We start from the raw sequence: 7,164 nt of genomic DNA, 5'->3' as shown, positions 1-7,164 counted from the left end.
TTAGGTCCCCTCAAGTTCGAAATGATATTTACCTTGAAGGTACATGGTTTGTAATTTTTGTATACTATCATTAGTTAATAATGCTAGTTACCTTCAGACTTTCGTATTTGGTTTAATGCTCTTGCACAGCTAGTATACCAATGCTGAAACTTGTTACCTTTACATTTTGTATTGTTAATTCTTATATAAATCTTCCAGTGCTAGAGCTTATGGAAATCTGTTCAGTAAAACCATTGTACTGTACCGTGTAATAAAATAACTACCCTACTATTGCACTAGCCAATTGATTAGTGTATATTTGTACTATTCGAATGGTGTTGCATTAGCGTATGGACATATATAAAGTGTGGGAAGCTTTCCCAGATATGTGCTCAAGAAAACTACTACCTGTTTTTCTAAATACTAGACGTTTGGGTACTTTAAATTAAACTGCGAAAACGTCTTATATTAAGGAATAGAGGGTGTAGAGTTCACTCAAATTATCCCGGTAAAGCTAGTCACACCTTTGTTAAAATTAATGTTCATTATGTTATTGGAGGAGGTCTGTATGTTTGTCTGTAATGCCTGTCGACTACATACCTGACATCATGATGTAATGTTAAGTCATTTCCTTTTGTACAGTGTCACTGAATTTTCAAGGCGATGCTAGCATTTTATTTAAGTTGAACTGCACAAAGTATGCTTAAAAGAAGAGGAAATGTCAGGAATGGCTAAAATTTTCAGAAAAAACTATGTATGCCTTCCTGAGATCAGCTGTTGTTGCCTTATTTATTCCTTCAAACAGGTGGTTAGAAACAGTCTTGCTACCTTTTCCCATTAAGAAATTGGGATGCTTATATTTGCGAGTCTATGCTTCAACTAGTGCCACTTTTATAGTAATCACACTTTCAATATCTATGCAAACAGGGATGCTCGATTTTAGTGGAACTACACAAAAAGTCCAAATGGTTCAACATTAGGAGCATGTTTTCTTCCAAACCTTTATATCCAATTGGTGGCACTATGAGCTGTTCATTACGAAGGTACATGGTTTGCTACTATCTTGCTACTATTTTTGTACTGTCATTAGATAGTAATACTAGTGGTTTGCATGTGAATTTATTGGCAGGGTGGACCTACATTGGAGGTGCAGGACAGGATTCAATGATTGCATGCTCAATTTCGGTTGTATTGATTTCACCTCTTCCATCACTGCGAACATGGATATCCTTGGTCTGATGAAGAATAGGCGCTATATTTCTGCTCTGAACCAGCAAATCAATTCAGTATGAAATTGTCCAGGGCAAAACATGACTGTATCAACATGACAGATGCTAAGCGGAAGAGACATGTTTAAACCGAAAATACAAGGTGGGGTATATGTTTACTAGCTGCTTGATATTTGTGCAGACAGAGATGTCTGCCCGTTGCCATTTGGAAAACAAACAAAGTGACCGCAATTTTGGTTGAACTGCACAAGAGAATAGTATAGTCACTCCATGCAGTGCCATTTGAAAATAAACACAAAAAGATCAGATAGTCACTTCATGGACAGCAAAAAAGTAGTACTGTACTATTTATTGGCCAACACTAGGTGCTTCATTGCTTTGGTCTGATTATACAATGGGCATCATTTTGCCTAAGTTAAAGTTTGTATTCCGAAAATAGTCTCGCCCTGTGATTGAGAGAAGACCAAATCATATTGCAGTGGATGTTCCTCCATCATGTGTGGTTCATTCTCATGGTTCCAGCTGTTGGTGAAACCACTTACGTTTGCAAGAGGAATTGTAGACTTCACAAACAAATTTGTCTTTCACTCTGTACTGAATGTTGGCCAAGAGAAGCATCCATGTTAGTAGGAAGAACAGATGTTTTTTCTAGATCTTTGCTTTTGGATCTACATATTTGTATATGATCTGTGAATCATTGAGATGCATTAACATGTTGATCTTATGTATGGAAATCATACTAGTTGGTTTTAAATTTGGGCTACTAATGTGAACATATTACAATGCCAGGCCTGTGAGTCTCGTGTGAACATTTCAAACGGATCGGCTCTTACAGTTGTGCATAGCATGATCCTTATTTCTATGTTCTCAGTGTTTACAAGTTACTAACAGTTCCTTATTTTTGTTCGCTCAGTGTATACAAGTTATTGATCGATCACTTGATAGCCTACTAATGCGCTCCTGGCAGCTTTAGTTGCGACGCAAGATCCAAAGTGGCAGTTTTTTGAATAAAAATGCCTACCTCTGAAGAAACTGACAAGCTGCTCTGAAGAAAATGCCATGCGAATCTGAAGAAACTACGAACAAAAACGTTCGCAAATGCCTTATCTCCCAGCAAATGTTCATCAGCTAATGTAGTCGTACACGTACACCATCCGACCTACTCGATCCTACATGTACACTATCTGAACTACTCGATCCTACATGGATAAATAGCGGATCACACACGTACTACCTCCTTTCCAGTTTGCAGGGCTCAATTCAAAAAATGACCTACTCGATCCTACACGAATAAATAGCAGGTCATGCACGTACTACCTCCTTTCCGGTTTGTAGGGCTTAATTCAAAAGTCTCACCAACCTGCTTATGCATTGAATTCCGTTGACCGCGATGACCGTCGCGTTTCCTGCGACACGCTGGTTTGCCTGCCTTCTGCCGGACGTGCATCTTCTGACTTTGTAATCCCTGCCATACCCTGCCATTGAGTCACTGACAGGTGGGCCCCATGCTCTGTTGGACCCATGTGTCAGTGACTCAAACGTAGGCTAGGCCACGCCAGGGGATCCTCGCCCCCTTCCGCCTATAATTACTATTTCCAGGCCTTCTCCGGTGGCACCATCACCCAACTCGCCCTATCCTCATAAGTCCCCACTGGCCCAATGTTGCTTGCCACTTATCCTCGCTCTGGCCACGTCCACCCACGCCCGTCCGCGATAGGCGACGCCGGAGGCGGTCACCATCAGAACTAGTGTTCGGTTTTTCACCGGAAGGCAGACGGAGGGAGGAGGCATTCTATCGGTCTTTAGATGACAATGCGGAGTATGAGGAGTTGTGGGAGCGCGACCACCTGGCGGAGGAGCAGTGTATCTCCGATTTGCGCCGCCAGCGGGACATGGAGCAGCAGTGCACCGATGCTCTGAGTCGCGAGTAGAGCGCTCGCAACTGGGCCGACTACATGGAGGCCGGCGCCCTACAAATAGCCCTGGAAGCTATCGGGCACGCACGCATTCGTGACGCCGAATTTTACTACCAGCTCGTGAAGTGGGTTTCCCGCTTAGAAGCGAAGCTTCGGTGGACCACGACGGCATGGAAAGGGCCAACGCGCGCGAGCAACGCGCCCTATCGCACCTCTGGCAAGTCCGAGGCGAGGCGGAGGACGTAGGTGCCGGCATTAGCGTGTACCGCAGATGGCGGCCAGCACCGTCTAGTTAGCTAAGAGTAAGTTAGTACTTGTACGCTACTAGAGTATTGGTGGGAGTAGATAGTTAACTTGGCTATGATGGTTGTCAACGTGGAAGTTCAGTACTCTATATCTGGATCAGACCTGTTACTTTGCTTTGAATTTTGAACTTTCGGCTTGAACGTATGGAATGGGCTATTTTTTTTAAATGGGTTGTATTTGTCCACCACGGGTTTAGAGGCTGACTTGTGGGCCTACCAGGTTGACACATACACAATCAGAAGATGATTGTATGTGGAGAGGATGATAGTAGGGACCCGCCAAGGTCATGTCAGTACACAAGCAAGTGCCTCCTTATTTCAAGCCAATAAAAAATGGCTCCTCCTAATGGATTTGTGACATATGGGTCCTATGCCACTGTCAACGTAGTTAATAAACAAGAAAATTGCACAATGAGCGGCTGACACCAGGGACCCAGGAGCTCGCCTAGTTATTTTTCTTTTGTGTTAATTTGACAAATGCCACTCCAAATCTGGTGATTCCGAGAAATGCCATTGCAATTTACAAACTTTGAAAAATGCCATTTCATACCATTTCCATTGGCATTTTTCGAAGTCTGGAGTGGCATTTTTCAAAGTTTGCAAATTGCAATGGCGTTTTTCAAAGTTTGCAAAAATTGCAGTGGCGTTTTTCAAAGTTTGGAAATTGCAGTGGCATTTTTATGAATCGCCACAATTGGAGTGGCATTTATCTAATTTGTTTTTGAGACGGAAGCAGGGTGTCAACTAGGCTGTGCGGGGCACTCTGGCCTGTCTAAACAACCTTTTCTTTTATGTTTACCACAGACCAGCCCAGTAGTTTTTTTTTTCTTTTTGAAAATGGCTAGCCCAGTTTTTTTGTGATTAGTCAAGTAAGTCGCTTTGTTAGGCCTGTTGGGCTGCAAATCTTTCAAGACGAGGAGAGCTTCAATCGGCTGGCCGAGAAAATGGCCTATCAGTAATGAGAAATGGGCTGTACATTTTTAAAACACATCAAACCGACAATTAGTTTCAAATTTATTTTTTTTCATTTCAAGATTTTAAATTGCATTGATTTTTATGCATGGACAATTTGTTGGATTTTATATTGATATACATTTATTTTTAAAATCAGTTTGAATGCGACTTGAAATTTCGGGATTAAAAACAGTTTGGACCGCACCGAAATATGCAAAATTTCATATAATTTTATAACCGTGGCCACAATATGGGATGTAATGCTAACAAAAAGAATATGGACTCCAAAAAACCATAAGAATAAGCAAATGAGCTGTACATTATTAGAAATAATGGCAGATGGGTTGTATGTTGTTTTCCATAGATTTGAGGCTTTCCTAAAAAACGGTTGATGCACAAGCAGTGACTGTTGGATGTCCATCCAATGGCCATCGTGCTTCTTCAATCTCTGCTCTTCGTGCTCCAGCCGCTCAAACAAGCGCCGGGGGGACTGCCTACTCCCTCCTCCCACGGCCAGCTATGGTACCGTGCAGGCCTCACTGCCCCACCGTACTCCCATCACTGGCCTAGCCATCCCTCTACTCACCCACACATGTTGTTATTCTCCGGCGACGGCAGATGAACCAGTAAACCCTCGTACAGTCGTACTCCCCTCCGCGTGGGAAACAACTGCCGAGTCATCCCTGGCTCCATGTCGTTCCCTTCCTAGGCCTCGCCGTCGTCCACCGCCCTGGTGCTCTCGGCATGGTCAACATGGTCAACGACCGACATGCATCTGAAGTGGAATGTATGTGGAGAGGCTGACAGTTGGGTCCACGGCCGCACGCAAGGAAATGCCTCCTTATTACGCGCAAAATAATGATTCCTCCACCTGACATCTGGGACCCACCGAAAGGGCCTCTGTACTTCGCGAAAAAACGTTCCTGCCGCTGACAGCTCAGACCCACTAGCTATATCTTCGCATGCAAGGAAGTGCCTCCTTATTACGCACAAAAAATGAATACTCCCCCTACTAGCTAGGACCCATCATAGTGGGAGGCTGACTTGTGGGTCTACAAATTGACGGGGATGGAGGGCCTTGTCAACTTAGTCAATATGAACGATTTTAGCTCCAGTGACCGTACAATGTCCATCCAACGACCGTAGTGCTTCTTCAACCTCTGGTCCTCTTGCTCCAGCCGCCCAAAGCAGCGCCAGTCGTGCTGATTGCTCCTGCCTCCCATGGCCGGTTGTGCTGCCATGGAGGCCTCACCGCCCCCTACTACCCCCACAGCTGGCCAGGCCATCCCTCCACTCACCCACACCCTTATTATTTTGCGGCGACGGCAGCCTCACACCACAGCCGAACCAGTGAACCCTCATACTCCTCTTTGCGTGGGCACCCACTTCGCGTCTTCCCCGACTCCACGTCGTCCCCTTCCTAGGCCTCGCCGTCGTCCATCACCTTACTGCTCTCGGGACAGCGTGGTCAATGTGGTCAATGACCGACTTCCATCAGAAGAGTACTGTACGTGGAGAGGCTGACAGCTGGGTCCACGATCGCAGTAAGGAAGTTCCTCCTTATTATGCGGAAAATAATGATTCCTCCACCTGACAGCAGGGATCCACCATAGGGGCCACCGTATTTCACGAAAAAAAACATTTCCCCCCTGACTGCTGACCTACTAGCTACATCTTCACACGCAAGGAAGTGCGTCCATATTACGGGCAAAAAAATGATTCCCCCCTGACTGCTGGGACCCACTAGCTACATCTTCGCACGCAAGGAATTGCCTGACAGTCGGGACCTACCTGGTCGAAGCGTACTTAGGGTTTGTCATTATGGTCGCGAACGTGTACATACATACTGGTCGATGTAGAGGCGCGCACATGTCGTAGTAGAGGCGCACACGTAGCATGTACACATATGTACAACGGCTAGGGTGCAAGAAAGTAAATACAACCACATACGTACATACGGGCGGGGTCTCGAATGCCTACTCGCGCATATGTACGGCCAGGGCTCGTGTACATGGCTGGGTCGGAACGGAGAAACTGTGTCGTCGTCGTGTTCATGGGAAGGCAAGGGAATGCGTCATGTTCACTGGGAGGCAACATAACGCGTGATGTTCGTCGGGAGCCAACCGGCGGCTTGGACGGAACAACTAATGGAAATGAGGCCTGGCGTACCGCAGAATGGAGGAAACGACCTTGTGTTTGACCGGCCCCGGTCGAAACAGGATCCTGTTTATCGGGAGGGGTCTGGCGTACCACAAAACGGAGGAAACAGACTTTTGTTGGACCTCCTACGGTCAAAACGGGGTCCTGTTGATCGGGAGGGGTGTGGCGTACCGCAAAACGGAGGAAATAGACTTGTGTTGGAGCGCTACGGTTGAAACGAGGGTCTTGTTCATCGGGAGGGGTGTGGCGTACCGCAAAAGGGACTCCACGGGATACTGTTCATCTCCACCGTCGACCTCCTCCAGCCTCCACGGGCTACTATTCATCCACCATCGACCTCCTCCAGCCTCCACCTGCAATTGTTCATCCACAGGCTCCTGTTCATCCAGCCTCCACCGCTCCTCCACCGGCTACTATTCAACCATCCCTCTCCACGGGGTCCTGTTCAACCACCCCTTCACGGGCTACTGTTCATCCCGCCCTCCAACGGCTACTATTCAATCAGCCCTCCATAGGGTCGTCCTGTTCATCCAGCCCTCCACGGGGTCCTGTTCATCAACCCCCAACCGGCTCGATCGGGGTCCTGTTCATCCAAAGGCAACACCACGGGGTCCTATTCAT

The sequence above is a fragment of the Triticum dicoccoides genome, chromosome 1B, assembly GCF_002162155.2.
Source record: "Triticum dicoccoides isolate Atlit2015 ecotype Zavitan chromosome 1B, WEW_v2.0, whole genome shotgun sequence".
In the NCBI taxonomy this organism is placed as follows: Eukaryota; Viridiplantae; Streptophyta; class Magnoliopsida; order Poales; family Poaceae; genus Triticum; species Triticum dicoccoides.
This window is presented reverse-complemented; position numbering follows the sequence as displayed.